The sequence below is a fragment of the Malania oleifera genome, chromosome 1 (genome assembly GCF_029873635.1).
Source record: "Malania oleifera isolate guangnan ecotype guangnan chromosome 1, ASM2987363v1, whole genome shotgun sequence".
NCBI lineage: Eukaryota > Viridiplantae > Streptophyta > Magnoliopsida > Santalales > Ximeniaceae > Malania > Malania oleifera.
This window is the reverse complement of record NC_080417.1, coordinates 4,514,218-4,538,843: the sequence shown is the minus strand read 5'-3', so window position 1 is coordinate 4,538,843 and position 24,626 is coordinate 4,514,218. Positions and strand designations below refer to the sequence as shown.

The 24,626-nt window shown below is 33.4% G+C and overlaps 1 long non-coding RNA gene across 1 annotated transcript; it reads right to left on the bottom strand.

Moving 5' to 3' along the window:
• Positions 1-5,515: 5,515 nt before the first annotated feature.
• LOC131144805 (uncharacterized) lies at positions 5,516-6,426 on the bottom strand. The gene is made up of 2 exons (XR_009133913.1): positions 6,302-6,426; positions 5,516-5,969 (listed from the first exon to the last, which is right to left on the bottom strand). It is a non-coding gene; the product is annotated as an uncharacterized LOC131144805 (long non-coding RNA).
• Between the last annotated feature and the right edge of the window lie 18,200 nt (positions 6,427-24,626).

Sequence of the window (24,626 nt, the reverse complement as noted above, 5' to 3'; positions counted from 1 at the left end):
ATAGTTCAGAATCACAAGCTTGGAGAATACCCAGACCAAGTACCAACAGATAAGGGAGGATACCAAAGGTTAGTTGGTAAACTCATTTATCTCTCCCATACTCGCCCAGATATTGCCTATGCTGTAAGTGTCGTAAGTCAATTTATGCATAATCCAAGTAAGAGTCATATGGAAGCAGTGATTCGAATACTTCGATACTTGAAGTCATCCCCGGGCAAGGGACTTATGTTTTCAAAACATAACAGTCAGCCGATGGTTTATGGGTATACGGATGAGGATTGGGCAGGTAATATCACTGATAGAAAGTCTACATCAGGATATTTTACATTTGTTGGAGGAAATCTTGTAACTTGGAGAAGCAAGAAACAAAAAGTGGTAGCCTTGTCAAGTGCTGAAGCTGAGTTTAGGGGCATGGCTAAAGGTCTTTGTGAATTCCTTTGGCTAAGAAAGCTACTCACTGAAATCGGGTTTGCCCTCACTTCCGAGATGGATCTCTTGTGTGACAATAAAGCTGCAATTGCCATTTCTCACAATCCTATTCAACATGATCGTACTAAACATGTGGAGGTAGATCGACACTTCATCAAAGAGAATCTTGAAGCAAAAACAATTAGGTTTTCGTTTGTGAAATCCGAAGATCAATTGGCAGACATCCTTACAAAAGCTGTATCTAGCAAGGACTTCTACAACTCACTTGACAAGTTGGGCATGCGAGACCTCTATGCATCAACTTGAGGGGGAGTGTTGGCGTGAGCTGTCATTGTAAACAACCAAGAGAGATTTGAGGCATTTGAAATTTGTAACATCCCATAAATTAGGGTGGTTAGCTTGAGTCTAGGAGATGAAAAACTGTATAGTAAAGTTAAGTTTTTTATATATAAGAAAGGAAAAAAAAAAAGATGAAGAAGGAGTAGAATACAAATGACAGATTTTTTACAACTGGAAGGGGGCCATAATGTATTTGTTTCTTGTCTCTTTGTTTTATGTTTGTATATAGGAGGATATCTTATCCTTCTTTCTATTTAATTTTCTCTTGACTTTATTAATAAATTATTTTTCTATCCAAAATATATATAATGAATTTTGTAGAGTTAAAACTATCTATCTCTTGCCATTATTTACTTAATTCAAGCATAGTTGTTAGAATCTTATGATTCACGATTTGACTCATACGATTCATATCAATTCCACACAAACTAATTTGAATCTTGTTAGGGAGTCAAAAAACAATCAAATCATTGCCGAATCTGCGATTCACTTTATGAATAATAAATCAAACTGAATACATTAATTCACACGATTCTATGCCCATCATATCTTGTCAGACTCAATAGGTTAAAACTCCAAAAACAACATTCCTTTTACTGCTACAGAGAAGAAGTGGCAGAAGCCGCAGAACACTCGTCTGCTTAGGCGGTACTCATGTTTCATTGCTGTTAAGATTCAAATTTTGGTTTTTTCAGTAGTTTATTCAGTTATTATCAATTTTTTAAAGTAAACTGTTTTTTTATTCTTAGTTAGGGAAAGAATATGCACGAAATATGATTTTTTTAAAATTTTTTTATGAACACCAAAATTTCAGTTTTTCATTTTTTTCTTGATTTCTTCCCTTAAACAAGCACTTCAGCTCCCAGATCATGGAGTAAGGTAGTGATTGAAAGATGTGAAAGCTGCTCAAGTAGTCCATCATCAGAAAAATCGTGTCTTAGGTGTGGTGCTGATCTGCGATTGAAGAAATTAGGGGTGCCGTTACCAGATTATAGTGCTGCTCAATCGGAGGCAAATGTCCATAAGTTGCAGGAAACAATGGTTCCGGTGGTTGCTGCTAATCTTGCAGAGATGGCTATGATTGTAGTAGGGAACAATGAGGCTACCAAGTCTGGGCCTGGTCATCTGGTACTCAACTTGGATTTGGGCCAGATTTGTGAGAAAGGTGGTGCTTCTGTTTTTAACAAAGTTAGGCCATTTAATAGACCAGGCCCAGTGTTTTGACCAGAATGCTATGGGCCTTTCTATGGATTCGAAAGAAGGCTCTAGGGGCTTTCTCAAATGAGCTTCGTATCTGAAAAGGCCCAGTGCCCTTCCCTTGCACAACCCTGTACTGAACAAGCCCACTATCCTAGCCAAAATTTACATAGGGGAGAGTTGGGTATTCAACCAGATGCCAACAAAATACAAAATCTCTCTCCAGCTCTCCAAACTACGCATTGAATGGATCAACATTAAGAGCGTAATCAGGATGATTTTAATTTGGTTTCGAAAACAGTTTGTGATGAAAATGATGATAATCATATAAGCATTAGATTGGCTGTTAATTCTGGTTTTGCAGAGGGATTAGAGGCTGGTGTCGCCCGGATTAATAAAAAAGAAGAAGCTGGATTGGTTAAGAAATCTGGTGTTTCAGGATTTAATTCTGAAAAATCTAAGGGTCGTAAGGTGTACGCCCGCCGGACAGCTGCTATGATGGGTGTGGAGAAGAGGAAATTATATGAAGCAAAGAGAGAGCATTCTGGTGAGATAAGGCCAAAGATTATAAGGAGCGATTCTGAAGGAGAGTTGAGCATTGTAGAAGATACACTTGCTAAGATGAAAGATATAGCAAGTGATGGAGTCAGCAAATGAAAGGAGGCTAAGAAATTGGGAAAATTTTCAGATAACGATGGTGATGACATCAGTGAGTTTGACTGTGATGGTGGTTTGCTGTTGGATGAGATTCAGGAACAATATGGATGTGTTTCTAATTCCTGTGATGCTCTAGGGGACCTATCATACGTACATCCTTCCCGTTAGGAGGATTGGAGGGGGTTCCTATTTAACAATGGGTTGCATGATAAACTGCAGCGCAATGATAGAATTTTTCCTACACTAGTGGAGGTGATTTCTAGGAAGGAGTTAAAAGCCCAAGATATAATGGATAAACTGGATTTAAAAATGTGTGATGCTGGTGGATTGAAATGCGCTTTGATGGGGTAAGTACAAAGCAAAGAAGGGTCAGAGGGAGCTTGCAAATTTAAAGTGCTTGGTGAATTATGACGGAAAATGCTTGAAAAGTGGCTTCTTGGTCAGGAGTATTATTATGTGATTTTTATTTTATTTTTTAAAAAAATTGCTTTTTATTTTTATTTTTTGCTTTGTTTCTGTTTTTTTTATTTTTTCAGGTGGTCCTCTTGTTCCCTTAGGCTGTAACTTCCCTTCCTCAATCTTATAAACCTTCTTTTACTATCTTAAAAAAAAATTCATTTTTTATTCATTTTTCTTCTCTCATTCCATTACTTTATATTTTTTAGGGAAAGCATACACATGAAATGTGATTTTTTTTTTAATTATCAAAATTTAAATTGCATTTTACTATTTTGCTTGTTTGTATATCAATATATGCACGTCATCTGGATCAATTTTGGAGATTTTTACCAAATCTTATGATTCAATGCAATTCTCGAATCCCAAAATTAGGATTTCAATTCACAAATTGAATCTTTAACAACTACGAATTCAAGTTAATCTTTTTTGGATGGCCAACAAATAGTTTGCAAATTATATTTGATTTTTTTTACATTGAATTTTTAATTTTTCTTTATTTTTAAACGTATATGTAATTCATATACATAATTTATCTAAAAATAAAATTATCAAAAGGCTTATGTTTCGTCTCTTAAACGATTAAAACACCTTGCCTCACACATTCACCTTTGAAAATGTTGGTTAATTAGGTTGGAGGAGCAGCTAATGTGCAAGTCGATCATATTAAATATGGAGAGAGAGAGAGAGAGAGACCAGCCTCAAATCAAAGAAATAAAAACCAAAGTGTTACAATGACCCTTTTGAGATAAAATGAAACGAGATCAAAAAATTCTAACTTCTAATTAGGAAATTAATTATCATGGAACCCAACTAGAACAAAGCACATAGATACATCTTCAAGTGTATTGCTTGATCATAGAATAACCTTAAAATTGAAAGGGAAGTTCTATAGGATAACTATAAGACCAACTAAGCTATATGGATCATAATGTTGAAAGACTAAGAAACAACATATCCAAAAAATAAAAGTTGTCAAGATAAGAATGTTAAGGGGGATGAGTGGCATAATATTAAAAGATAGACTTCCGAATGAACATATTTGCAGTAAGTTAAGCGTACCTCCTGTAGAAGTTAAGATAAGGGTGGGACGAATTCAATGGTTTGAGCATTTGTAATGTAGGTTAAATAGTGTGCGAATGGGGAGAAGTGAGCTAGTTACTATGGGAGACAATAGAAGGGGTAAGCGTAGACCTAAAACAACTTGGAATGAGATAGTAAGAATTTAATAGCCTTGAATTTGTCAAAGGAAATTGCCCATGATCACATAAATTGGCGGAAACAAACTCATGTAGCCGACCCCACCTAGTGAGACTTAGGCTTGGTTTGTTGTTGTTGTTATTGTTATTTATCAAAATGTTACTAAAAATGATTTTTTGTTCTAATATGATTAAAAATTAAGAAATGTCAAACATTAATGATGTGTAAAATTAATATTTTGTTTATTGGTTTGTAATTTGTTAACATATTTTATTTTCTTTCACACGTTCCTTGATAGCCAAACATAAAAATGGCAATTCCTCCTTTATTTCTTTTCCTTTCTCTAACGTTTTCAAGTTCCAAACAGGCTCCTAGAAGCAAGAAAAATGAAACAGGGGAAATCTTTCCTGCAGTATGGCAAGTTGGACAATTTGAGTTCTCATATTCATCACAAGCTGCAAGGATGAAAGTTTCATTCTCTTTCTCGCAAGATGGGAAATCTTGATTAAATTAAGAGTACTATCATTACTATTATATATTAGAAAAGTGCTCGTGCTATGCGGTGAGGCTATTAAGAATAGAAAAATTATAACACACGGTAGATCACACAATATTTCATTTGAATACTTTGAAATGAAAACAATATTTGAATCATGTACTAGACAATAGCTCAAGAAAGAATGCACAAGGCAACCGATGGAGTACAACAAAATTTCAAACACCTAAAATTAAGAGCTATGAATAATAGTTATAATAAAGCAAAATAAGGTTAAGAGATTTCATGAAATGTTTAATCATGTTCACACTGAGTGTACATGATAAGAGGACGATAAATGTCGTAGATTTTTGCTTCTTCCCTCCACCGCATTATAAATACAAAAGAAAAACTCAGTCACATTCAGGATCAATCCCTCACCCACCAGCATTAGCAACATAAAGAATGGCCATCTTCCTTGGCCTTCAATGTCCCAACATCCCCCTACCTTTTTCTAAACCAATTCAATCCCTCCAAAGTCCAACCCAACAACTCCCAACTTTAGGGTTCATTTTCTTTTTTAAGCGGTAAACTATTAAAAATACCGAGGTTATAATAATCAAACATAAAATCAACAAGCCAAAAAGACTCATTTCAGATGTATTAGCAGCTAAACTCACAACTTTTCTCCTTGCTTTGTCATTATTATTATACATACACATGCACATAATAAGAAGACACAATAATATTTTGAACTAAACCTTTATAAAGGAAACAAATTGCTATCATTATTCAACCTTCTGTTTTTTTAAAAAACAATTACTCAAGCATATACAAAATTGTAAATAGTAGCAAGTCTTTGATTTCTTAATGTCTCTTAACAATAAATATAAATATCAATTAATCGTATAGGACCATTCCAATAGAGGAAAGAGAAGCTCCGCAGTGCATCAACACTGATGCAAACGCATATTTTTTTCTAGACACACATAAGAACAGAGACAGCAAACCAACAACAGAATCAAATGGAAACGAATTTTTATTTTTTTTTCCTCGATATAAAACAGAAAAAACCCAAATGCAAAAACTGGGTGTTCTAATCGAACCTTAATCTCGCCAAAACTCCACCGCAGAAGAGCCAAAGCAGACAAATGAACGCACAAACGACCGCAAAATAGAATGGAACTGCATAGACTCTTATATACGCCATCTCCCCCTGCACCGTAATAATCTGATAAATAACTAAATCGCTCAAAAACCCTACAATATATAATGCACACACATATATATTCTCCTCAAAGTCTAAATAATCCGAATAAGAAACAAAAACCCTCAAAAGAAAAGAAAGGGAAAAAAAAAAAAAAAGGGAAGAAAAAGCATCCTCGAAATCCCCAATGTGAAGTAAAGAAACCCCAGACTTCTACGGGACTCGTCCGGCAAATTTACACCATTGTCGGGCTCTGATGATTGCTGATGTCCTCATGTCCAATGGTGAGAATGCAGATAGAGGGAGGGAGAATTAGAGAAAGCATCGAAAACGTAGCTTACCTGCGCGATCGTACAGTGGAGAACAACGGCAACGGCCTTCATAGATGAGTGCGCGAAACAGCGGAGAAGATGGAACAATTCGTATGTTCCCAGCCCGTGGACAGAGGGACACTAGTGCAGCCTTCGAGTTTTTTCCCGGTTTGTATTTATTTTAAATATATATATTAAATAAATATTTTCCAACCCCACGTAATCCCACTCAGCAAGATTTAAACAAATCACATTAAACCAAACAGTAAGATTTGTGACATATCGAGACCAGTTTTTATCCTTGCACTACCATTTAAATCTTGCTGTATGGTCTAACGAGATTTAAACAAATCTCATTAGACCAAACAGCGAGATTTACTATGTATTTAATTTTTTTTTATTAATAATCCTAAGTATTTCATTTTCAAAAATCATTTTAACTACAATTTGAACTGTTTTAATTTTGTATTCTCTTTTTTTTATTTATTTATTATAATAATAATAAATTAAATTATTGGAGCCAAGAACCATTTATTAATTTAAAATTTTACATAGAATAAATTAAATTTTTTAATTTAATTAAGAATATTATTTTTATCATAAATTAATATGACAGTTATATATACACTAATAATAAAATTATTTTTAATTGAAAAGGGAAATCTTATATTATTTTATTTAGTAGAAAATATTTAAATATTAATTAAAAATTATTATTATTGAAATTGTTAACTAAAAATCTTAATAATTCTAATTTAAATTATATTTAAAACTAATAATAATACTTATTTAAATAAAATCAAATGTCACTTATAATAACACTTATTTCAGCAAAATCTTCTTTTAAAAATGATCATATCCATCCATGTACATGTTCAAAAAAAACATTTTTCCTAAACAATCGATACCAGTATGTTCACAAATTTCATTCACAACTTTATACACATTCAACATATCAAATTACTGTAAAAATTTCGACAGAATCTCCTTTTAAGAAAATGACCATATCTCATTCATGTACATGTTCAAAGAAAACATTTTTCCTAGATAATCGATACCATATGTTCACAAATTTCATTCACACCTTTCATACACATTCAAAGTATCAAGTTAATGTAAAAATTTCGGCAGAATTTCCTTTTAAAAAATGATCATATCTCATCCATGCAACTGTTCAAAAAAAACATTTGTCCTAAACAATCGATACCATAAACACTGTTTCAGCTTCATACCATTTAGATCGACTCTCATGAAATAGAAAATACCTACAAATAACAAAATTATATATGTAAGCGTATGACATTACAATTATTCCCATTCATGGTAAGCTAACCAATTATAATCATGACTCCATTAATTATGCAGTAATCCTTCAAAATAAAGTATAGCATGCAACATTTGTTAATCATTCAATACATGGTTTATACACTTTGAATATTTTGGTTTGGAAAAATTTTATAAAAAATTCGGCAGCATGTCGTCTATAAACAGAACATTCTCTCATCCTGCATATCACAGACTGTGCACCAAATATCTTATGAGTTTCTACTGCATGCAATTCACAAGTCACTGAAATAGTCATGCAGGTGGCATTCAATTCAATTAGCATGCACTCCTAATCAACTACCAGCATGCATTTCACAATATTGCATCAATCATGCAAATGACGTTCCAGATTAATCATGTCCACATAGTATATTTAACTGTATATTCGTTATTAGTTTTTGTTAATAGTATTTTTTAATATTTTAAAAAGCTCAATCGAAGCTATCCTCAACACAAGGCATGCTTAAAACGCGTTGAGGCTCAATCTAAAATACCATATTCGAAAAAGGGTAACACATTACATGCTGAGGCCAACGCATTTTTACAAAAAAGAACGCTTTTTGTGCCTTTTTAATACCAAATTTAGAACATTAGATTATAGGATACTTGTCAATTCAATTACACATAACACATATAACAAATGAAAGGAAGTTTTGATTATTATTTTCTACTTAATATAATTCACATTATTACTTTCTAATTAACAACAATACATATATGTGCACGTGAATGTGAGTTTGTATATATATTTTTGTATACATGTATAAGTATGAGAGTATGTGTATGTATAAATGTATGTGGTAAGCTTGCATGTTTATATCATATAGTGAATTAACATATGATTGTGAAATTTTTTTAATAATATTTCACCATTTTTAATTATTATTTTTATAGTTAATATAATTCATATTGTATTTTTTAATTAAATATTATATATTATGATGCATATTTTCTTGACCAAAACCACTACTCAAAATCAAATCAATTTTTAAAAGCACCGTTAATTTTTAAAACCAAATCATTTTACCACTATAATTATTGCGCAATATAATAAAATTATCAATAAAAGTGTAGTACCTGCAAATAATATTAGCAAATAAAACACATTCATTTAGATAAATAAAAACATGACTTTTGAAAAAAATTTAGAAAACAAATTTAGATCTAGAAGTGCCAACAAATAATAAATTTTAAATTTATTCAAAAAAAAATTTAAATATAATTGATCATTAAGTGAACAAAAAAATAAGAATTATAAAGATTTTAGTAGCAAAATTACATTTACACATTGAAAACACCTCACTGGAAAAAAATTTATATGCTAATAATTAAAAAAAAATTGTACTATTGCTATAGTTATAAAGCAAATTAACCAACAATATTTAATAAATCAATATATAATAATTTTAATTTGATAAAATACAAATAATGAAATAAAAGTCTTACCTCAGTTGGAGGTTCTGGCTGCAGCTTCCAAACAACAAATCGAAAGCAAAATACTATATTATGAATCTATAATAACAAATCTTCAAAGCCATTTTAAATTAATTAAAAATAATCAATGAAAACAAAATAGACTCAGGGTAAGAAATACATACCCCATTTCTCCCCTTTTATAGCTTACTCGAGCTCCCAAAGGGTCACCTGCTACGCCGAACGGTCACCTACCATAACGAACAACCACCTGCTAGTCTGCTGCTGCTGCCATCCTCCTCCCTGCTAGACTTTCTGCTCTCTGCTATGATCGCGTGTTCACGAGGGAAGTGAAGGAAAAAGGAGGAGTTGAAGGGTGTCAAGGCAAATCTCGCTAGACCAAGCAACGAGATTTGCCACGCGTCGCACACAAATCGGCTGTTCCATTTCCCAGGCAATCTCGCTGCTTAGTCCAGCGAGATTTGCCTTGACACGCATCAACACCTGATTTGTCTAGCCCTTTAAATCTCGTTGGACCAAGCAGTGAGATTATGTGAACGTCATTCTAGAAAAATATTTTCCCAAACAGGGTATTATTTAATATATTATTTTAAAATAAAGATAAATCGGGAAAAAACTTTGCAGCCTTCGCTAGCAAAACGGATCAAAACAGAGGGAGGACCGCCTATTTAAATCGAGTTTGGGTTACATGCTAACCTAGTTAATAAATGAGTCAACCCAAACTCGACCTATTTATATGCGGGTTTGGATCGACGGGTGAGTGGAGTGTGGTATGTGTGGAAGGCTTCCTGAGCACGCACTCTCAATGAGCAGTTGAAACTGATAGTTGAGACCAAACCCAAGTCGCACCAACACGAGCGCAAAAGCACGCAAAGCAGCAGAAGCCTCTTGGCTCTCAGGCTCTCCCTCGGCCTCACTCCCTAATATGAGTAATCTCTATCTCAATCTAGCCATCTCATCTTTGGGTCTCCCTTAGGCCTTACGCTCACAGCAGCAAGGAGTGGTGCTTTAGCAAAAGCCTCTCCTTAGCTCCCCCATAGCCTTTAAGCAGCCATCAGCCGCCATCCGTTGCATACTTGCAGCTCACAAGCTTACATCGCAATACCCCCCACGTGACCATGCAATAAAATCAAGATTCAAGTGAGGATCTCAGTAGTAGAGGACATGAGGTGTTCTTCTATTTTAGAAAAATTATTCTTCTAAGAAAAGAAGCAGATACGTGTTTGTTCAAATCTGCCTAAATGAAGGAGTGTTTTTTTTTTTTTTAGTAGATATGTGTAGGGGTAGCAAAACGGGTTCACGGCCTGGGTCTGAGCAGGTCGTAAATGGGTCGGGTCATAAACAGGTCAAGGTTAAACGGACCACAACCATGTAAACCCTAACCCGCTTGTTTAATAAACGGGCAGATCACGGGTTACCCATTTAAAAAAATTATTATATATTTTAATTTTTTTTAATTGCTTTTTAAAGAAAAGTACTCCTTTTTTTATTTATTAAATCTTAAAAAAAAACATAAAATGTAAAAAAAAAAAGTGTTTAGACATATCAAGTAAGACTAAGAGAGCCAAGAGAGGGAGACACAGAGTGAGAGCTAAGACTCAAGAGGGAGACTGAGAGTGAGAGGAAGGGGGAGACTGAGGGTGAGATTGTGAGAGGGAGACTAAGGCTGAGAGTGGGAGGGAGACTGAGAGTGAGATGGAGTGAGGCAACTAGCGAGAGGATCTACAGATGCTCGAGAGGAGAGCAGCGGCAAGAGGCGAGAGGATTTGTCGTCTACGAGGCTTGACTCTTGAGAGACGGCGATGGCATGCAGTGAGGGTGTGTTGGTGCTGCAGTTGCTAGGCTGCCTGGAAGAGGAAGATAGAAGATGGCGTATTGGCGTGGGGCACGGGCGGCGTGTTAGGCAGAGGGCAGAGGGTGTGGGTAAGAAATTAGGGTTACTTGTTTCAGTGCGTATAATAGGCAAATAAACGGGTCACCCAACAGGTGACCCGATCTGAACCCAGCTAACCTGTTTAATAAACGGGTCGGGCCCGGATTGACCTATTTATAAACGGGTTGACTTATATTAAATCCTAACCTGGTTTAAACGAGTGGGTCACGGGTTACTCGTCGAGTTTTGACCCATTTTTGTCAAGCCTAGATATGTGTTTGTTTAGATCCGCCTAAATGAAGGAATGTTTTTTTTTTTTTAAATGAAAATGTTTACAAATTTTTAAAATAAATATATTATCTTTTTTAAATGGGTGACCCATTTATTAAACAATCAAGTTTGGGTTTACATAGTAGTCACCGTTAATAAGTGGGTCAACCAGAACCCATTTAACCCTGACCCGTTTATGACCCGCCTGAACCCGAACCGTTAACCCGTTTTGCCACCCTAGTAGCCTTCCCGTTCTGGTCGCTCTGAAGCTATAATTTTATTTAACTTAAAATTTGACAAAGTTTAGCCATAAAAAATAACTCTAATATTATAAGGGTTGTTTAATTCGCGACTCAAATCAGCGTCGGAATCATAATCATAATGCACTAAAATTGGAATAGAAATGACAAATTATAGTTTCATGTTTGATTGGATAGAGAAACGGAATCAGAATCAAATGTTTTTGTTTGGAATACCTACTTATAGGAATCGAAATCACCTTTTTTTTACCCTAATTAAAAAAAATAATGTTCTTTTAAGAATAATTTTCATACATTAATGTTTCTTTAATTTTTAAGTAAATTAAAAAAAAAAACACAATCATAAAGAAATCACAAGAATATTTTGTCTCTTAAATGAATAGTTGCATCAAAAAGGTTAGCTCACATACAATGCAATAAATTTAAAAATACTAAAATGATATAAAAATATTATAATTTTCAATAGAAAGTATGAAAAGTAATAAATTAAAAAAATACCATATATATCATATAGTTTGTTTGTTAGAGCATCCCATAGTATTCCCAACAATTTAAATTTAAATAAATGTAATTAATCTTTATTTATTTATTTATTTATGGGTTAACATACTTTAATATTTATCTAAGACGTGATTTAAAGTCTTATGTTGTATGACACTGCCATGATCCTCTTCAACTATCGATTGAATAAATCCATGTTCAAAGTTATTTGTCTATTTAAGATTTGCAATAATCATATATATGCAACAATTACAATCATCAATATATACAAATATGCTATAGAAAATTAATTTAAAACAACATTTCTTTATGCATATAATAAAATTTAATAATTTCATAAACAAAATGGTTAAGCCACAATAAGAAATATTAAAAATTAAATACCATGAACAACATCATCATCTCTATAAATTCAAACATAAAAGACCCAACAAACTACAACTGCAATGATAGTTTTAATTCATAACTCTCTAAAAACAATAAAAATACTTAAAATAATAAGTTCATCATTAATTATCTAAGTTCAAATAACCCATATATAGTCCTAATGACTAGCACTAGTTTTTCTTATACTATGATCTATCGGTCAGTAATATAATGTTACTTAAGATGATTAGGAGGAGAGAAAAACATTGAAGCTCTACTTGGTTCAGAAGCAAGTATGTCGGCTTCCTAAATGATTCATGCTCCAGTTAATCCTTCTAATTTAAACAATTCTTCGACCACCTTATTACTTCTATCTGTAATTCATTTTTGCGCATCATTGCTCTAGCTATAGTAGCAAATGTGGCACTATGTCATGAACAAAAGACCCAAAAATGTCAGACATATTCTCAAATTGTTTTAACATTGGGTCACTAAAAGACTTTGAACCCTTGCCATCCTTACGCCAATTTCCTTCGTCCTTTCTCTGCTTTTTGGAGTTACTAGATGGTATCCTAGGTGAATGAAGAGATCGGGTACTTGATTCACCTTCAACATGTACTACATCATCTTCATCAATGTTAACATTGGTTGTATCTTCTTCTTCCATATTATGCACAACATCCACAAATATTTCGACAAAATCATTGGTTGCCCAATCTTTTCCATATACCACTCCAAGAGCCTCAAAATGTGGAAAGGAAACTCCATATAATCCTCTAGCTTTTTGTGCCCTTATCATTTAAAAATATCACATACAAAATAAATATTGAATAATTTAAATAATTTAGTAGTTTTGAAAAGTATAATTTATAACTTACCTTGCACCATTCATTATAAGCTTGTTTCTCACACAAAATCATATTCTTTTGCCCAACATTTCAGATATTGCATGAAATTTTTGTTTTAAAATTTTCACCCCTAACTCTATGTGAGGACTGGCATTCAGGTCGCAGTTAAGGATATTTCATGCAAGCATCTTCTCCGTATGTGTGACTGCTTTCCATTGAGGATCTATATATGGACAACTCAAACAAACAATCAACAAAAACTTCATCCTCAGAATGTGTCCGTTGACGTTTACCTTTTTCTCTACCACAAGTAAATTGTATATTTTCACTTATGTCCATCCTATTGCATTCAAATGTTATCATGGTTTTTAAATTAATCATTATAAGCACTTTAAATAACTAGTAAAATTTAATATAAAAATTCAAAGTAAACAATTTGTGAATACATTATGGGTAAAACAATTAGTGAACACATAATACAAAGTTCAAGCAAACATTTGGCAAAAATAAATTTACATAGGACAAATATAGTTAAAAAAATATCATTATCTATATCTAACTCTCCAAGAATTAAACATTTGTTGAGCTAAGGTTTCTGAAATTGCTCAATTGATCCGTAGATGAAACATTGTAATAAACTCAGCGTCACCATTTTCAACCTCTTCAATACAAACTTCTTCAATATCACATAGGAGTTCTCTAATGTCCCTAGGCATTTCTCTCCTTATAAGATTATGTAGTAGAGCTTATGCCATTTAAATGCAGCATTGCGTTTTAATTGGAGAGTATGAAGGGCTTCTAAAAATATTCCATTAATCCTTAAGCATCCCAAAGCATCGTTCAATTACATTTCTTGATTGGGAGTATTTCGTATTAAAGTATTCTTCTGCACTTTAAGGTTGGTGCCCAACTCCTTATTCATTGAGATGATAACATTGCCCTCTGTATGGGGTAAGGAATCCCTCTCCATTAGTCTATATAGCATCAACCAAGTAATAAGAACCCCAACTAAGAAAAAAAAAAAAAAACAATATATTAACACTACAAAAAAACTGATTTTTAGTGACGAAAATATTAGTGTCAGTTCAAAAACCGTCACTAATAGTGTGAGTATTAGTAACGGTTTTTAAAAACTGTCACTACTGGTGTGAGTATTAGTAACGGTTTTGACAACTGTCACTAATACAATAATATTAGTGACAGTTCTAAAACTGTCACTAATATATTCATTACTAAAAACTAGTTTTCCTGCTTAAACTATCACAGGAAATCATTTTTCGTGCGGAAACTATTTTAAGAAAATATTAGCGACGTTTCTTAGAGTATTAGTGACGATTTCAGGTCGTCTAAATGTAATAACCCAAAAAATGTATAATAATAATAATAATAATAATGGTTATCAAAACGAAACTGTTTCTCTTTTAGAATCCTTGATTTCATGTTTGATGCCTAAGAAAAACCTTATCTAAGCAAGTGCTCAGAGACCATTGCGGTTCAGTCGCTCCCTAGAGGTTGGCCTAGTCAAAATAGAATTTTATAGGATAAATAGGGTAGACAACGCTTGTACACGTACATATATGTTTTGACTCACATAATTTGTAGAAATAATAATAATAATAATAATAATATAGGTATCTTATACAGGACCCACATGACTGTGTGAGGCCCACATGAGTCATGAAGTCGTGTGGGGTCCACATGAGTCCCGATACTATGTAAGGCCCATAAAATCATGTGAGAACTATTGGAGTTACGTAGGATCCACTTGAGTTTTGAAGTTGCATGGGGCCCATATGAGTTTTCAAAATTTAAACTTAATTTTTTTTCAAATATATATATATATATATATATATATATATATACTAAAGCATAACTTAAAAATAATAACAATGATAATAATAATGATTTTAATAATAATAATAATAATAATAACTAATTAATTAATTAAATGGGAGTGTCGTCAAGTACTCCCATTTTTCCACATGATCTTTATCCCCATCCCATACCTAGTTCATCTCATACACATTTATTTATTTAAAAAAATATATATAATTTTACCCCTCTCCTCACACTTTTACAAATTATATTTTCTTCCTCAAAATTTTCTTATAAATAGGAAGTTCTCAATCTTCATTTTTTATAAAAAATTTTCAAAGGAAAAGAAGGATTAATGAGCGAAAGAATTAGTGGTGGAGGGAAAATTTTTGTTATAATTAAAATTCTCACTCACCTACTCTTTTTTATCTCATTTTTTTTGAGATATTCATTGTGATCATATCAAAATGTTAAGTAAGAGGTAAGTAAATTTGATTATGTTATATTTTTATTTAAAAATTATACCCGAGTTTATTTGTAAGTAAATTTCGATTATGTTAGTTAGTTTCATAAAATTCTCTTGAGTATATTTTTATGCATATTTAATTATACCAATTTTATCTTTAATATACTTGTATTTATTTTTGAGTTAAGAAATGTTCTAAACCCCTCAAATATTTTTACAACATTAATTTATATTTAAGAAAATATTTTTGACACGAAAATCGTGTGGATGAGTTTATTTTTTTTCATTACGCATTTCACAAAAATATGAGTAGAAATGAAATTTTCATGATATTATTTTAATTGTACAAATTATATAATAAGATGTTTTCAAAACCCCTTATGGCTTAGATGATACAAAAAATTACGAATGTTCGATAGCGCAACTTAAAATTTAAACGAATCAGAGTGCACTCATACTGTTTATAGAGTGGTTATATAAAGTAGTGGATTTCTCCTAAGTGCATACCTAGTTCCGGGTCAAGACTTAATAGGTATATAATTAAATATTTTAATTACAGTTTTAAAATTAAAAGTTTAATTTAACAGTTACAGTATATGATTATTATATTTTATTGTTGTAGTTGATGGTAAAAGTTTTATGCAGAAATTTTTAAATTTACATTTATTTTAAAAACAATTTTGAAGTTATAATATTAAATATTATTTTACAAAATTGTAAAAGTTCATTTTAACCACACACTAATAATAATCATATTTACTTACTGAGCATCGTCTCACCTCAATCATATTTTACATTTTAGATAACTCTGAATGACATATCAGAAATCAGACATAGCAATCATACGGGTGGGAATAGAAAAAGAAAGTTTAATTAGTAATATTAGTATGATGTCAGATGATTATGTTTGTGTAATTTTTCTTCTTTTGGAATAAATGATTGTAAAACGATTAATTAACGTTTTGGTTTAATAATAATCGAGTTTATTTACTTCTACTGTAAATTAATGGTAAAAAGTAAACATCTCATATCCTTCAGGGTTTGGGGTATTACACTAAAAGACACTTATTAGTAGCGGTTAGTTAACCGTCACTAATAGTATTGTATTAGTAGACAAAGTCAACAATATTAGTGACGGTTTATAAAAATCATCACTAATAATACATTATTAGTAATGGTTCTTTTAAACTGTCACTAATAGTCTATTCTTAGTGGCGAATTTTCTAAACCGTCACTAATAATGTTTTTGTTTAAAAAGTATAAAAACATATTATTTAACTATATTAGTGACGGTTTATGAAAATCGTCACTAATAGTCTATTATCAGCGACAAATTATAAAAATCATCACTAATAGTGTTTTTTATTTAAAAAATATAAAAATAATTTATTTAACTATATTAATGACAATTTACAAAAATCGTCACCAATACTCTGTTATTAGCGATGGTTTATGAAAATTGTCACTAATAGTGTTTATTATTAATTTTTTTAAAAAGATTCTTATTAAAAATTTAGAAAATCAATAGTAGGGAAAAGAGATTGTATGCCAAGTTCCGTAAATGTGAATTTTAGTTGAAGAAAGTGGCATTTCTAGTGCATGTTATATCAGATGATGGAATTTCAATGGATCCTAGCGAGATTACTACAGTAGTGAACTGGGTCAGGCTGAAAAACGTTCAGGAAATCAGGAGTTTATTGGGCCTCACAGGTTATTATCGTTGGTTTGTTGAGGGATTCTTAACATTATTAGGGCCTTTGACGCGTTTGACTAGGAAGAATGTCAAGTTTGAAAGGGATGACAGTTGTGAGTAGAGCTTCCAAGAATTGAAGTAGAGGCTTGTCACTGCACCAGTGTTGATCATCCCGTTAGGCGGTGATAGTTATGTAATTTACAGTGACACGTCTTTGAGAGGGCTCGATTGTGTATTGATGCAACATGGTAGGGTTGTAGCTTATGCCTCCCGATAGTTGAAAGAGTATGAAAAGAACTACGCACGATCTGGAATTGGCAGCAGTGGTATACGCATTAAAGATTTGGAGACATTACTTGTATGGTGAGAGATGTGAGATATTCTCCGATAAAAAAAGTTTGAAGTACTTTTACACTCAAAAGGATACGAACATGAGATAGAGGAGGTGGTTAGAGCTTATTAAAGATTATGAAGGCACTATCAATTACCACCTAGGGAAAACAAATGTAATAGTTAATGCACTAAGTAGGAAATTAGTGGGACTAGCATTGACAGCTATGAAGGTTCAGCATCTGACCATGATGGACTTGGAGAGGCTCGACGTAGAATTAGTGGAGAGTGATCACCGGGCATTTATTGTCAATCTGGTTGTGCAGCCTACTTTATAGGAAATGATTAAGATCGTTTAGAGAGATGACGCAGAATTAACAGAGCTAATAGCTAAGGTATAGGATGGACAAGGGAAGGAATTTAGTATTTCTGATGACAACGCCTTGAGGTTCCATTCCAAGTTGTGCGTGTCTGTAGTTATGGACATTAGGAGGACGATCTTAGAGGAGGATCACAAGTCCTTGTACACGGTTCATCCAGGTAGTACTAAAATGTATAGGGATCTGTGAGAGTCTTACTGGTGGAGCGGCATGAAGAGGAAAATTGCCGAGTTTGTATAGTAGTGTCTGACATGCCAACTGGTAAAGACTGAGCACCAGAGGCCAGCGGGCCAGTTGTAGCCTCTTTACATCCTAGAGTGGAAGTGGGATCATGTATTTATGGATTTCTTGATAGGTTTACCGCCGGCACCACATGGTCAGAATGCTATTTGGGTGGTCGTTGATAGATTAACGAAAATCGCTTACTTCATTCCTAATAAAGTCAACTACTCCATGGACAGACTGACTGAATTATACATTCAGGAGGTAGTACGATCACATGGTGTTCCAGTGTCTATAGTATCAAACCAAGACCCACGTTTCACGTCGCGGTTTTGGAAGAGCTTGCAGGAGGCTTTGGGGTCTCAGTTATCTTTCAGCACGACGTTTCATCCTCAGATAGATGGCCAGACTAAGAGGGTGATTCAGATATTAAAAGATATGCTGCGGGCGTGCGTGCTGGATTTTGGAGGTAGTTAGACCCAGTATATGCCGCTGGTAAAGTTTGCATACAATAACAGTTATCAGGCCAGCATCGACATAGCACCTTATGAGGCGCTCTATGGTAGGAGGTGTCGTTCTCCTCTATACTGGGATGAGATAGGTGAGAAGCAAGTGTTGGGACTAGAAATAGTGCAGCAAGCCTACGACAAAGTTTAGCTCATTAAAGAAAGAATCAGTGCAACTCAAAGTCGGTAGAAAAGTTACGTCCATACACGCTGCTGGGAGTTGAAATTTGAAGTAGGAGATCATGTGTTTTTGAAGATAGCGCCACTGAAGGGGGTTATGAGATTTGGGAGGAAGGGTAAGTTGAGCCCTAGGTTTATTGGCCTTTTCGAGATTCTTGAAAGAGTAGGGTCAGTTGCCTACTGGTTGGCTTTACCACCAGCTTTATTTAGAATTCACAACGTATTTCATGTTTCCATGTTAAGGAAATACGTCCTAGATCCCTCCCATGTCATCACTTATGTCAAGTTAGAACTCAGTGATACTTTGGCTTATGAAGAAACTCCAATGCAGATTCTAGACAGAAAGGAACAAGAATTGTGTAGTAAGAGGATTCCATTAGTAAAAGTTATGTGGAGGAATCATGCAGTGGAAGAAGCTTCTTAGGAGCTTGAGGAAGAGGTACAACAAAAATACCCGTATTTGTTTAGCGGGGAATAGCAGTAATCAGGAAGAGATACAAGTAGATGTGTAATGTTTCTTTTATGCAGGTTAGTCAATACATGTAATAATTTTCAGTTGGTAGGTAGTGTTTTGGTTTTGGGAGAATTTTATTTTAAGTATTTGTAATCTCCTAGAACCTTGATTGTAACCTCGGTATTCCTCTGTCACAAGCGAGGGTAAGTAATAAAATAAGTAACCCATTTTCTTTTAAAGATGGTGTCAATATAGATAGTAAATTTTGAGGATGAAATTTTTATAAGGAGGGGAGAATGTAGAGACCCGAAGAATTATAGTAATTAAATAATAAAGAAAGGAAAGAAAAGGATTTTCAGCAGGGTCTCGTCAACGAGTGAAGAAGTGCTCGTCGACGAGCAGGGCTCTGGGCTCGTCAACAGGGATGTATGTATCGTCGATGAGAAGTTACTGAGAGGGTCGTGGACCTAAATCTCATCGACGAGGAGTAGGCGTACGTCGACGAGACTATTGCTTGGACTCGTTAACAAGGAGACGTGGCTCGTTGACGAGGCCACGTGGACAACACTCTATATATAGCCCAAAATCGATTTCAGTGGAAAAAAATTTTATTTTTCCAATTCCTCTCTCTCTCTCTCTCTCTCTCTACACGATTTCTCTCTTTTCTCTCTAAGTTTTTGGTTTCGATTCTCCCCGGTTCGACGATCATAAGCTACTATGGTGATCTTGGGGAGATTCTCTATAACATAGCCGAAGCAGAAATTCGATTTGGAAAGTTTGGGAATCATCCCAAAAATTGGGTAAGTTAGTTAATTTCAATTTTATTGCGTATTTAGTGTTTTTGGACTGAGGAGAATATGTTAGGTAAGATAATACTGAAGTTTGTTGAGCGAAAATGTTAATTTTAGGGTATTGTGCTGGGAACACTACAGGTGTAGGATTGAGTGCTTTGTGGGCTTCTCAATAAGTCAGGTAAGGGGATAAACTAAGTTAGAATTTTTCACGAAATTATTTATTATTCTACAATATTAAATTTCAAGAAAATATGTATATTATAAAATTATGTTTGGAAAATACTGCTATGAACAGGGATATGATTTAAACGTGTTTGTTTAGGAGTTATGATTTTGGAACATATTTTACATTCAGAATGTTACCAATTTTTATGTGACATGAGTTTAAATTCCATATAACTATGTATATCAGAATAATATGTTTTTCTCATATCAAGTATAATATAATAGTTTTTAGGGCAATTATAAAATAATGCAGGAACCATGATTTTATGAATATAATGTTTAACAGTATAAAGAAATCATGTTCAGTATATTATGATATGCCGGCGCAGATGTTGTGATTCATGTTATGTTATGCCAGTGCAGATGTCGTGATTCATGTTGGCGCAGATGCCATAGTCATGTATGATAAGACAAAATTCATGAAATATTATCATGTTAGATATTATTATGAAATACGAAACAGTTATGTTCAGTATATGAAACATACTATATGTTATCAGAACCCAGATGGTATGGTTTAATTAAGTTTGCAGGAACACGGTATCGTAGCTATATATTCAGAATTATGATAGTGTTACCACACAACCAGTAGTGTGGGGATAGCAGTTGATGTGGTTTCAGTGTAGAGTGGAGTTGTTCCCCTGGCAGTCCAGGACCAAGAGGGGCAGGTCCATCGTACTTACAGACTTATTATTGATCTAACATGGTCGACCAGCCATTGCTAGGTCCCGTATTCGGGCTACACAACCTAGTCATGTTGGGGCAAGACATGACATCAGCTAGCTATCCATCCTGGGTGTTATTTCAATATTGTACAGTTATATAAGATGATTTTTATGTACATAAATTTAGTATGCCTTATTATGATATGATAAATCATGTTTTACTCAGTTTTGCTACAGACAGGTTTTACCAAATATGATTATTATACTTTTTATATGTATAACACGAAAATACTCATGATGCAACACACTGATATTAATTTATTTCCCTTACTGAGAGGTGTCTCACCCCAACATTTCAAACATTTCAGGAAATCCAAGTAGAGGAGCAACTAGAGCTCTGCAACGATAGAGTCCAACTGAACTACCCTATCAGAAGGGTGAGTTGTTGACCCAAGCCAACATGCAACTCGTTTCACTTGGTGGAATAATTGTTTATAGGTAACTATCGAAGTAATGGGCCGGTGGGTGGGAAAGGAAAAGCTATCAATCGCAATAGGCGCAGGAGAGGAAAGCTTTTACCGGCTTTGCTTCCTTCAGGTCTGGTGGCAGGCTTGGGAGTGGGATTTTTAAGGACCTACATTTAATTGATTTGCTTATCGAAACGTTGCTTTTGAACTAAACCTGCATATGTATGTTATGCTTTCCCTAAGGCAATTAGAGTAGGTAACCACCGCCTCAACTTAGGTACCCGAAAAGGCAAAAGAAAAGGGTTGGAACCCTTTTCTTTTGTGAGATACCTTTTGGTAAGCTAAAGAAGCTAAAGTCAAAGTTCGCTCTCAGTCAGATAGGTTTAGCCATTTTAGATTTATTTGGGAAGTGACTCTAGGTTACTTTTTGACCTTTTGATGGATGATTGTAAATATATATATAACAGTTTTAGTAGGACTCTGATATTGTGGTTCGTTGGATGACATGCTTGTAAATTTCGTTTCCTGCTACTTAGTTATTAGAGTTATATGGCAAGTTCATCCCTCGTACCTCAGGACCAGGTTGATCATGATTATATCAATTTAGTAGGTGTTAGGATTAATATGTGTATTTATTATAAATATATATATATATATATATATGGTAAATTAGGCAGGTTGTTACAAATAATATACTATTAATGACGGTTTCTCCAAAACCGTTAGTAATAGTGTTATATTAGTAACAGTTTATAAAACCGTTACTAATAGTGTTTTCTTTATTAAAAAACATACAAACAATTTAACAAACTTTTAGTGACGGTTTTTGGAGTATTAGTGACGATTTTAAACCGTCACTAATACCTTAACATCTTAAAACCCTAGATCGCACTCATTTCCCCTAATTTCCCCCCATCTCCTCGATCTCCCTCTAAATTTCCTCCTCCCTGCACCCATCCTCTCCGGCCACCCCCACCGTTCGTTCCTCCTGCGACTACCACCCCCCGCTGACGCCGTTAGCTACTACCTCCACCGACACCGTGAGCTGCTCCCTCCACCGCCACCGCCGATCCTCCCCCCTCCCTTGCAGGTTCTTCTTCTTCTTCTTCTTCAACTTTCTGTGCATGTGTGAGTATTTGTGTGACAATGTGTGTGAGTGTGAGTGTGTGTGCATCAATGTGTGTTTGACAGTGTGCGTGTGAGTGTGTGAGTGTGTCTGTGACATTCTACGTGTGTGCGTGAGTGTGTGACTGTCCTTATTATTTCCCTTTTATTTCTTTTCCTATATCATGTAATAGTGTATAAATACCCCTACTGGTTTTTCTCTAAAGTATATAGTGTTTACAGCTCAGTTATTTGAATAAAATATCATTAATCTTCGTGTTTCAATTTTTTCTTTATGATATGGAAAATTTTTAATATAGTTTTATAGTATATCTTATTTAAATTTAATACAATTTCAAATCTAAATTTAAGACCTCTCCAAACATAGGGCTATAGCTTTTTTTATTCTTTTTAACGTTAATTAGAAAAAAAAAACTTACATTTAAAACATATAAATTTATGTGGGTTGGTTGGTAGGTCGAGGCTTATTCATCAAATATTATTTTTAACATGTTGATTAAGTGAGATTTTTTATCAAATTAAGGGTTAAGTGTCAAATTATGAATGTAACTTCAAATTTGTGAATTGGGTTTTGAAATATAATAAGATTAATTTCTGAATGTAAACATTGAATTATTTTGATTGTATTGTAAGTAATCTAGATATGTGTGTGTATGAGAGAGAGAGAGATAGAGAGGAGAATAGTGTGATAAAAGATGTGAAAAATTGTGAGATTTGCACTAATTAGGAGGGGTAATGTTGGACAAAGCCTTAAAATGGGCATCTTATCAAATTATCAATCGCAAAAGCTTTAATTCAATCGAAGACAACTAGCACAAATAAAAACAAAAATTATCATTTAAGACTGGTTCATTTAATTTAAATCATTATCCTATCTTTTATTTAGTTTTTCATTCCTAAAGGGTGAGTCAAGAGATAGGTGAAATTTTTTTAACTTGAGTTAGTTAGTTAAGTGGGAGGGGGACCAGCTAGCTTTAGCCCATGTGAGGAGCTAAGAAGTTATCTTGGTTTATCTTATACTGTACTTATTTTGTATCGAGCATTGGTTAAGAGTGCTTTCTCAAATCTATTTTATCAAACAAACAATACCTCAACTATAAAGGTTATTAAGTGCAAACAATTAATAGCACCTAAGTGTTCGATCTAAATGAATCCTAACTTTCAAAACTATCATTTATAAAAATCATTACAATCATATTTGTGTGTTTTTAAAATTCATTCAGTTTGCTTTATTAAGTCTAAAATACCCTTCTCAAATTCACAAACTGTCATTCAAAATTCTAATTTCCTATGTTTGGAAATGTTTTGGATTTGACTAAGATGTAATATAAAATTATATTGAAATTTGTCTAAAGTCACCTAAATCTGAATTGAAAGTCCAAAATTCATGCTTCCAAATGGAACCTTTATATATTTGGAAGTATATATTTTGAAAGTTAAATTAAAATTTATGCAAAATTTCAAAATAGAAGATATAAGTTTGTACTATATTTTATCAAGATTTCTATAAATTTATATTGTTTACATAACCAAATACGTAGGATTGTTGTTCTGTTGAAAGGCAGGAAGCTGATATTTCATTTTTTGAAGCATGAATTTATTTGAGTTGGCTTTTGTTGAGACAAGGTGAATGTGGAATGCAGGTCCGTTTCATGCACTTTTTGTCTTTTATTTTATTGTTGCAATAGTTTGTTGGTGATTTAGTTTGTTCCCTTAACTTTAGTATCCATGTAGTTTATTATTTTTGAATGATTTATTGTGGAATTAATTTGATTCGAAAATTTTGGATTGCGAACATGATTGGCTAAGTTCTACAACTTGGGTTGTAGTTCAATGTCTCCATATTTTATTAGGTTTCCTTCAATATTATTGTTAAAATTTTATTTGGCTAAAATCGAAAATTGAAGACATCATTAATAAATTGCTTGCTCTTATTTCTTATTCTGTTGTTGATGTTAGGCATAACAAAACCTTGATTTAATCTAGGATTTTCATCAATTAAATTTACATGAATTTCGATTGATGCTTAGTATTTTCTCAAGTACTTCCCATTTTGTTTACTATTTTCATAAACATAAATTTGACTTTTTTGTATTCCGATTGGAATTACATAATACTTAATCCTTCCTTAATTCTTAAGATTAGGGGTAGTGAT